At 49.9% G+C, this 10,492-nt stretch overlaps 1 long non-coding RNA gene across 3 annotated transcripts; it reads right to left on the reverse strand.

Moving 5' to 3' along the window:
• Positions 1-259: 259 nt before the first annotated feature.
• On the reverse strand, positions 260-9,205 carry LOC133247908 (uncharacterized). Of its 3 annotated transcripts, none has more exons than XR_009736559.1 (5): positions 8,490-9,205; positions 7,199-8,023; positions 6,800-6,902; positions 3,285-3,389; positions 260-2,505 (listed from the first exon to the last, which is right to left on the reverse strand). It is a non-coding gene; the product is annotated as an uncharacterized LOC133247908 (long non-coding RNA). The 3 variants fall into 3 exon arrangements; XR_009736558.1 differs by having other exon boundaries at positions 7,199-7,260; positions 7,934-9,200; XR_009736557.1 differs by having other exon boundaries at positions 7,199-9,198.
• Positions 9,206-10,492: the final 1,287 nt, after the last annotated feature.

The raw sequence follows: 10,492 nt of genomic DNA on the forward strand, positions 1-10,492 counted from the left end.
GCCCCTAAGCTCCTGGAATATTCTGGCTGATAGGAGTGTGCTTGTCTGCCTGGGCCTTTGGCCACTGGACAGTCTGACAAAGTGACATACAATGGTGGCTTCGGGTCATGTAATATCTGCACTGCCCTCCAGAGGAGCTGGACACTAGGGCGTTAGTCTGACCTCTGGGAGTACTCAGAGACAACAGGCCAGGGTATTAGTAATTTGTTTTTAATTTTTTAGCTTGGAAATGGTCACAGTAATAGACAAAGCATCACGATAATAAATAAAGACTGAGGCCTGGTCCTATTCTCATTCAACATCACAAAAGGGCTTTTGTTGTCGTGCATTTAAAATTCTTTAACTCCGAATTAACTTACTGGCAACTAACAGAAAAGAAAGACTATGACAATACGAAGAGAGGCACAAATTGAGCACTGCAGACATTGCACGGGTAAGCAAAATACACAGTACACATACCCAGAGCTTTCCAGAAATCGCATCCTATGACAGCTCCCCAACTTACTTGATGCTATATTTCAGGCAAAATGAACATTTTAAAAAACGTCACTATTTGTTTTGAGCAGGGTGAGCACCCCTGGGGCAGTGCTCTGTGCGCCCTGCCGCACACTGAATCCAGGGCAGTTACTCGTCCTGAAGACAATGGAAGCTTCATGTGTGAAACCCGCCCAGACGCTGTCTGGGAGCTGATGGCACCTGAATTCCGCTCTGCAATAAACTGTAACTGGAATCCTGATATCCTTCAGTGCCCAGCACCCTGACCTCTTGGGGGTCACCAGCCTAACTCAAACCTTACCTGGCGACAGTGTCACATACCTGCACCCTAAGGCCGTGTGCAACTTTATGGAAACTCTAAAGATTCAAGAGACGAGGAAACACCCGTCTGAACGGCTGAGCCTGAAGAGACTGGCACTTGCACAGCTGGTGGAGGAAATGTTTTCCTCTTGTTGGGGATGCGTGAGGCTCCTCAGAATCCCTCAAATGACACACAATCGCAGCCACTCACTGTGACCCTGGAGGGCTCCCTGAGCCACACGGCCTTCCACTGTCAGGGCAGCTCCATGTAGACTAGAAGAGGGTCCCAGATGGAGGGAGACACCAGGTCCTAGGCAGGGTGTGCAGACACAGTCACCCAGGGCCCTCTAGCCCAGCTTGAGGGGATCCCATCAGGAGGGAAGAAATGTTCCCCTCCCACTCAGGGGACCTCTGCCAGGGTCACAGCTCCTTCAGTTCTGTGTCCTCGGGGCCCACTCTCCTCACTCTAGTCCTGGTCCTGCTTCCTAAGCCTGCCTACTAGTCCTCCAGCCTGGACCCTCTGCTCCACTCTGACCCCTGGAGGAGGCCTGCCAGGAGGAAGCTAGCCTGAGGTGGGGGGATGTGGGAAACATTCCTGATGCACCCGTGTAGGTTACCTGGACAAACGGGCCTCAATCACAAAATTCTCCTGGGTTTTGCCTTAGTGAGCAGGTTTTGCAGCTCTTTGTTGCTTACTCTCTTCTGGATATACTCATTGATATCCTCAAAAAAGCTTTTACCCTAGCTGGATAAAAGACTAGGATGAGAAGAAATTATGGTGTAATGTAAATGGTAAATAGTACTGAGCATAAAGTGGTTAATGTTAATCTTCCTGAGCAGCAGTCACCAGGGGGTACTCTTGAGGGATTCATCTGGGGTTATGGGTGGACTGTATCCAACCGCCCCAATCATATGTTGAAGCCATAGCCTCACCTCCACCTCAATGAGTCTATTTGAAGATAAGGCCTTTAAGGTGGAAATTACAGTGAAATGAGGTCATAAGTGTGGGGCCCAAATCCAAGATGATTTGTGCCCTTATTTGAAGAGGAAGAGATACCAGCTCACTACTCTCTCTGTCTATCCCGCAGCATGAAGGGTTGTTAATTTTTTTTCTTTTTCCTGTTTTAGTAAGAGTGAAAGGAACCCAGGTCTCATATGGAGGGATCCCAGAGCACTAAATCTGTTTGTTTATTGATTGGGGTGTGGGTGGGTGCGTGAAATGACAGAGAACTTGGTTATCTGCAGAGGTGTTTGAGATCAGTAGAGCCAGTACCTGCCTGAGGTATCAGACCTGGTTCAGTTCAGTTGAATTCAGGTCAGTTGCTCAGTCATGTCTGACTCTTTGCGACCCCATGAATCACAGCCTGCCAGGCCTCCCTGTCCAAAGCCAACTCCCGGAGTTCACTCAAACTCATGTCCATTGACTCGGTGATGCCATCCAGCCATCTCGTTCTCTGTCATCCCCTTCTCCTTCTGCCCCCAATCCCTCCCAGCATCAGGGTCTTTTCCAATGAGTCCGCTCTTTGCGTGAGGTGGCCAAAGTATTGGAGTTTCAGCTTTAACATCAGTCCTTCCAATGAACACCCAGGACTGATCTCCTTTAGGATGGACTGGCTGGACCTCCTTGCAGTCCAAGGGACTCCCAAGAGTCTTCTCCAACACCATACTTCAAAAGCATCAATTCTTCAGCACTCAGCTTTCTTCACAGACCTGGTAAGCACATGCTTATATATGACATCCCTGGGTGGGTGTGGTGACACAGCTTGGAGGGAGAGGTGATTCTGGGGGAGGGGGAGTTTTGCACCTGGATCTAACACAGTCTAGGTAGAGGGGACAGTTCCACACTCAGCAGGACCTACTGTGTGGCCCAGGCCACAGAGCACATTACATTTCATCCTCATAACAATATAGGGAAATATTCTTCTCATTTTACAGGTGAGGTCAGATAACTGTGCTCCAGATCACACAAAGGGGAGGCGACAAAGGCCAGACTGGGGTTCAGTTCAGGGTCCGCTGATCCTTGCAGAGCAGCAGGGCAGGTGGCAGAGAGAGAGTTGGAAGAAATAGCCTCTGTGGTGATGCCCCAGGTACGGGAGCATGAGGAGGCTCGGACCAAGAGAGAGGGCAGGAGAAGCTTCAGGGATGCTGCGGGACCTCCGCTCCCTGCCCTGTCTGGTCTTGGGGCCTCCCTCTGCTGTCCCCTCTGGCTGTGGGCTGTTCTGGCCTCACTTCTGAGTCATGAGCTGGGATCTGGGGGACCGGGAGGGAGAGACCAAGCACCTTGGCATGGCTTCCAGAGAAGAGGGCCAGAAAGGAGGCTAGGGACAGACCCCAGGGTTGGGGAAGTCCCCTTGGCCTCCATGGGACACGAGGATGCTTATCTATTCCCTTCTGATTCTTGATTCTTCTCTAGGTTAATTCAGATAGTTGGCAGCATCTCAGTTCTGGGTCGTAAGTAGGAACCACCCAAACAAGCGACAGATGACTACCTGAGCAGTCCCGGAGGTCTTTTGGGTTCATGGCAGTAGCAGGATCTCAGAGATCTCCTTTCAGCTCCTTGTCTGCGTCAGGCTAGAAGGAGGTGTGGCTTCACCCTTGGGAAGGAAAAACAGACTGCAGGCTCCATCATAAGTGAGCAGTGACTGCAGGGAGCAGCGAGGGGTTTGGTCTCCAGCGGCTTCCACTAGGACGGCCACCAGTGCCACCATGGACTTAGCCCAGCGTGCTTCTCTGTCCCCTGGGCTCTGCTGGCCACTAGTTAAGGAAAGTTACTCATCCTCCCACTGCTCTCTCCACCCTGAGTTAGAGTCCTGCTCTCCTGTTGGGGCACAAGGAGAAGGTAATAAGACAGGAGGCAGCCATCTGCGAAGTTATAGGGGCAATAAAACCAGACACAGAAGAACAGATAGGAGGGGATACTCTGGAAATTACGTGAGGGAACACTTGTGTGTACTAATTGGTAATAACTAATATTGATTCATTGTCTATGACATGCAGGCTCCTGAAACTCACCTAAAATTAGGTCAGCCCAAGTTTTCATGCTGGTTCCAGAGCCTGGTCTTTCCGATCTACATCCCACATTTATGATGACTATGCCCTATGCCTTTTTTAATATAAAAATATTTATTCGTAGACATGTTTATTAACAAATGAGTGTTTTCATTCTAAAATGATGTCTTGCTCCCTGTGCTCCAGTCTCTGCTTTAATAAATTTCCTGATGCTGCAGCTCCCACAGCCCAAGCCCTCCTAGCTTCTGCAACAGCCTTTATCCCACAAGGGCCTGAAGTCCCTCCAACCCCACCCGATCCCTGAAGTTCTGCCCTGGGTGGCTGAGGGCCCCTGATGGTGCCCAGTCCTCTCTGCTGTCATCCCCTGACTGTTGAACTTTTAGGCTGTTTCTAATTATTTATGTAAATAATAGTGCAAAGAACACCTTTCTTGTAGAAAAGTTTGCCTTCATTTGATAATATTTCTTTAAGCTATTTCTGGAAGTGAAATGACTGAGTCTGAGGGTATCAACACGTAAAAATTTTTCATACCTAGAGCCACACTGTTATGCAAAGAAACTACCAATCTATATTTAGACTCATGATATAGGAGAGTGCCATCCCTTCAATCTTGTCAGTTCTCAGTTCTTTTTTTTTTTTTTTTTTTAAGCAGATCTTTATATTGAGAGATTTTCTTTTGGTTCTGGTTGTAAATATCATGTGCTGGGAGGTAAAGAAAGAAAGCAAATGTTGATTATGTTTAATCCTTTTTTAGAAGGCAAAAGAGCATTTATCAACTACCCCTCCTGAGACCTGACTGAAATGATAGTAAAGATCCTTATTGATATAGCAACAGCTATTGATGAGAGCCTCAGGTGTTTCTGATTTTGCTCTACACTTCAGTTGCTCTAAGATTTTATAAATTATAACGTATATTATTCCAATAACCCTGAGGTGTGTACTATTGTATCCCTGTTTGAAGATAAGGAAACTGAAGCATAGATGTTATGTGTTTCGCCCAAGGTCAGAAATCTTGTTCATGATAGACTGGGATCCGATTCACTCTATGGGCTCAAGATGCCATACCTGACCTCTCCTCAGTTCAGTTCAGTCCTTCAGTCCTGTCTGACTCTTTGCAACCCCATGGACTGCAGCATTCCAGGCTTCCATGTTCATCACTAACTTCCAGAGCTTGCTCAAACTCATGCCCATTGAGTCGGTGATACCATCCAACCATCTCATCCTCTGTCATCCCCTTCTCCCCCCTCCTTCAATCTTTCCTAGCATCAGGGTCTTTTCCAATGAGTCAGTTCTTTGCATCAGGTAGTCAAAGTATTAGAGCTTCAGCTTCAGTGTAAGTTCTTCCAATAAATATTAAGGACTGATTTCCTTTAGGATTGACTGGTGTGAACTCCTTGCAGTCCAAGGGACTCTCAAGAGTCTTCTCCAGCACCATCGTTTGAAAGAATCAATTCTTCAGTGTTCAGCCTTCTTTATGGTCCAACACTCACAGCCATACATGACCACTGGAAAAACCATAGCTTTGACCCGACGGACCTTTGTTGGCAAAGTAATGTCTCTGCCTTTTAATATGCTGTCTATGTTGGTCATAGCTTTTCTTCCAAGAAGCAAACATCTTTTAATTTCATGGGTGCAGTCACCATCTGCAGTGATTTTGGAGCCCAGGAAAATAAAGTCTGTCATCGTTTCCATTGTTTCCCCATCTATTTGCCATGAAGTGATGAGGCCCGATGCCATGATCTTAGTTTTTTGAACATTGAGTTTTAAGCCAGTTTTTCACTCTCCTCTTTAACTTTGATCAACAGGTTCTTTAGTTCTTCTTTGCTTTCAGCCATAAGGGTGGTGTTATCTGCATATCTAAGGTTATTGATATTTCTCCCGGTAATCTTGATTCCATCTTGTACTTCATCCAGCCTGGCATTTCTCATGATGTACTCTCCATATAAGTTAAATAAGCAGGGTGACAATATATAGCCTTGATGTACTCCTTTCCCAGTTTGGAACCAGTCTGTTGTTCCACGTCCAGATCTAGCTGTTGCTTCCTGACCTGCATACAGATTTCTCAGGAGGCAGGTCAGGTGGTTTGGTATTCCCATCTCTTGAAGAATTTTCCAGTTTGTTGTGATCCACACAGTCAAAGGCTTTAGTGTAGTCAATGAAGCAGAAGTAGATGTTTTCTGGAATTCTCTTGCTTTTTCTATGATCCAATGAATGTTGTCAGTTTGATCTCTGGTTCCTCTGCCTTTTCTAAATCCAGCTTGAACATCCGGATTTTCTCTGTTCACATACTGTTGAGGCCTAGCTTGGAGAATTTTGAGCATTACCTTGCTGGTGTGTGAGATGAGTGTAATTGTGTGGTAGTTTGAACAGTCTTTGACATTGTCTTTCTTTCTGATTGTAATGAAAACTGACCTTTTCCAATCCTGTAGCCACTGCTGAACTTTCCAAATTTGCTGGCATACTGAGTGCAGCACTTTGACAGCATCATCTTTTAGGATTTGAAATAGCTCAGCTGGAATTCCATCACCTCTACTAGCTTTGTTTCTAGTGATGCTTCCTAAGGCCCACTTGACTTCACATTCCAAGATGTCTGGCTCCAGGTGAGTGACCACACCATCGTGGACATCTGGGTCATTAAGAACTTTTTTGTATAGTTCTGTGTGTTCTAGGCCAAAGGACCAGAGCACCCCCAAAATCCCCTTCCTTCTCGGGTATCCAGTCACATCTCAGGAGTCCACATCCTGAGCTGAGCCCACCTGAGCAGGTGTCACCCTCCCTCTGCACTGTTTAGGGGCCCCAGGGGATGGGAGGAAGCCCTCAGACACACCTGCCTCCATATCCAGGCTCTGCCCCTGCTTAACCTGCTGCCTCAGACCCTGACCTCACCTCTCTGAGCTTCCATTTCCCTTCTTCTGTCAATTAGTGGCAATCATCCTTTTCTCAGACATGCGTCCTGAGGATGGGGAGTTAGGCGGAGTCTTAAACCCCTGCTTACCCAGGAGTCTTCCTCTGCCTGAGTGTGAACAAGATCCAGTTGTTCTCAGCTCTGCAGATGCAGCCACCAGCTGTGCATCTCTTCAATAAACCGCACACACCCTCTGGGCCCAGATATACACCAGGAAGCAAAAGGGAAAGTGAAAGCCCTCATGTCTGAGTCATTCAGGCCTGCCCACCTACAGGGCCCCACCCTGGGCTATTGCCCCCTCCCTGTTGACCCCTTAGAAAAACAAGCTCAGCTCTGACAAGCCAGGTCCTTCTTGGCTCAGCACATCCTACCCTGGATCTGTGAAGGAAGACCTGCCACCAACAGAGCGTGAGGCCCTTGGCAAATCACTCTCCCACCCTGTGGGCTTCTTCCCAGCCCCTCCCTCTCTCCCCCTTTCCCATGTGATACCTGCCTGACTTGCTGATGTTGCTCTGGCCAATGGGGTAAAGGTTGCTGTCCAGGTCTTTGATCTAGAAGAGGAGAGCTGGATGCTTATCCCATACCACACCCCACTCCCCGCAGCAGTACCCACCACTGAGCTCTGGAGCAAGGCCAAGGCTGGGTGAGGAGCCTGGAGTCAGGGTCAGTCCTGCTTCACTATGAGCAGGCTTTTCCAGATACAGGGAAAGCAGGACCTGGGGGTATAGTGGAGAAGGGGTTGGGAAGGGAACAAGTTGCAGTCAGCAAAGGGGAAGTAATGAGTTAGACTTGCAGACAAACACAGAACCTCAGCCCTGAAAGAATCTTACATCTGGGTGTCTCTGCCCACGTGCACTTCTACTAAAGGTCACAGTGGACATCAGGGTTCAGGCAGCTTTACCTTAGGTAAATAGAGAAAAGCTTTTCTAATTTTTTATGTTTAACAGGTAATGTAAGTCAAGAGTGGGTTTAGCAGCCTTTGGAGACAGAGGAGCTAAGCAGCAGAGGCTGAGCATGGTGCAGCCACAGGCAGGAGGGTCAGCTGGGACTACACATGGTTTGGAAGCAGGGCTGTGACAGAACAAGTCTCTTATCACCGATTGTCACTGAGGGGAGACGGGGCCCAGCCCAGCTCATCACTCATCTGAGTGTAAACACTTGGTAGATATTCTGTGCAAGCAACACAACTTGCTGAAAAGAAGCAGCTTTAGCGTAAATACTGACCTCTGCAACTTAGAACAACACTACTCAGTTAGGTTTAAGCCCCAGGAACAAGCCAACAGGAGGCTGTGTGCAGCTGGTGTGAAGGCGGCTCTGTGAATTGCAAGGTACCTTTGAGACATGGGAGCAGCAGCTTAAAAACCACCCAGTGCCAGGGCCTGCAGAGAAACTAGAAACCACACCAGAGGCCCTGCTGGGAGGGACTCGGGTCCTGGGTGGTGGGCACGTGAGTGTGGCACAGACCCCTGCCAGTCTCTCCCCACGTGGGACAGGAGGGCAGGTGACGACAGACAGCCGTGTGACCTGGGCTCCCGGAAGGCAGGTACACTGGCCCGGACCCAGGACAGCTGTGCTACAGAAACACCACGTGCTTGCTTCACTTCCTCCTGGGACAGGACACCCTGTGTCCTCCCGACCAATCAGCTCAACCTGGATGCAGGAAAGAGGCTGGAAGCACGCAGAGGCCCCTCCCCGGACAGTCCTTCCCAGGCAGGGGACGTGGCCACGTTCCTGGACCCGGGGCCCAGCTTCCTCCTGTTCTCCGTGGGGGTGATACCACCTGCTCTCAGAGGTGCAGTGAGGATCCGATGAGGATCCAGGTGACAGTGCTGTCACAGCGATGGCCCAGCCCAGGCTCCACAGGAGTGAATTTCCCTGCAGGAAAGAGGAACAGGGAGTGGGATCCCAGTGAAGACTGGTATCAGGGGAGCAATATTCCTGGAGGTCGGGTCCCTACTGCACCTCCCTGTTGCCTGCACATGTATAACATACATGCAGAGTACTGAGAAAGGGGCTCAACAGAGCAGGAGAAGCACTGGCATCACGCTGGGGCCCTTCACCCCTGACATCCCTGCGACATGCACCAGGTGGAGGGGATTCGTGTTTGTCTCCAGCTGGGGAAGTGAGCTGTGCACCTACTGTCGTGTGTGGGGTGCTTGGACCCAGAACAGCGTGAGGAGAGTCATGTCTGTTGGTCTGGGCAGAGGGCACACGTGCATCTAGGAAGCACTCCATCTGGAGCCTCTTGACCTGAGACTTTATCCCCAGGGTTCAGGGTCCCTGTTACCCATTCATCTTCCTCATCCTTCAGCCTGACCTACTGGTCCAAAAACATAGTCCCTGGACTCAAGCTATTCTGTGTCCTGAGAATTTGACACTGGGATTCCTGGTGCCTGGACCTAAGGCCCCTGCTGGCAGGGGCCTCAGGGGACAGACCGTGAGCTCCTGCAGGGGGACCTGTCCTGCTTCCTGTACTTCCTGAACTGTGCGAGTTTGGGGGTTTCTTTCCTTTCTCTGACCTTCTCTGCTTCCCCCAGCACCCTCTTCTGTGCTCACTTAGTCAGACTCAGTTTCTGTTGCTCAGAACCACAGGGATCTCACCTGACACAGGGGTCACTGTGGAATTGCATCCACCACACACTGAGCTCAGTGGGGTCCAGCTCTAAGGGTTCAGGGAGACATGGGGGTGGACACTGAATGGTTCTGTATCCAGTGCCTGAAACCCTGCCCAGAAGTCTGTGCAGGATGGGAATTCTCCAGGAACTGATGAAGAAATGAACTCCTATTTCTGAAGGTCAGGCAGGCGATGGCCATGACTGCTGATGGTTCGATCCCTGAATTGACCCTTCTCCAGGTCCCCTGGAGAAGGAAATGGCAACCCACTCCAGTATTCTTGCATGGAAAATCCCATGGATGGGAGAGGCTGGCAGGCTACAGTCCATAGGGTCACAAAGAATCAGACATGACTGAGGGACTTCACTTTGCTTTTTTTCTTGCTGACATCTTCAGGAAGGAATGGAAGGGCCAGTTGAAGCCTCAGGGAAACACGGGCTGAGAGGGAGCCTGAGGCACTGAGGAAAGTCTTCCAAGGAAGGTTTGGACAAAAGTGCGGAGAGGGCTCTGCAGCACGTGGGGAGGGTCTTAGGAGACGTGCTGGGACCATTTCCAGGTCCCAGGTCTCTGGCTTCCTGCCCTGGGCTCCAGGCATTGGAGCCAGTTAGGTGCTCACATGCTCCACACATGGAAACAGAGAGTTCGTGCCCTGTGGAGCAGGCCCGTGGGGGTGAGAGCCAAACCCTGATGCTCCCCTTTCTTCCCTGGAGAGGAGGAGACTGAGGCATCCCATGAAGGCTCCTCAGAAGGTCCTGGCAGGTGCAATCCCAGATGGGTGACCATGTCAGAACATGGCCTTGGATGGACTTTCCCTCTGTCCCTGCTCCCATCCCCCAGCCCCTCAGTCCTACCCCTAGGGATGGAGTGAACCTGGCTTCCAGCTCTGCCCTCAGGGGCCCCCAGGCTCTTGCATGCTGCTTTGGTCTGCAGTTAAGGTTTGGCATCTGTGCTCAGTCATGGGCAGCCAGAGAAAAGCTGGAGGCAGGTACTGCAAAGGTCAATATACTTAAGGGTCATTCTAGCCCTGTATGGGGAGTAGATGAATGGGGCAGGGCAGTACCCAAGGTAAACACAGGAAGACAGTTCTGGAAGCTCCTGCAGAAGTCCTGGTAAAACATGAAGGCAGCCTGGTTGAGGCGTGTGTTGTCTCTCTCTCCCCTCTGTTTATGG

The sequence above is a fragment of the Bos javanicus genome, chromosome 5 (genome assembly GCF_032452875.1).
Source record: "Bos javanicus breed banteng chromosome 5, ARS-OSU_banteng_1.0, whole genome shotgun sequence".
Classification (NCBI taxonomy): domain Eukaryota; kingdom Metazoa; phylum Chordata; class Mammalia; order Artiodactyla; family Bovidae; genus Bos; species Bos javanicus.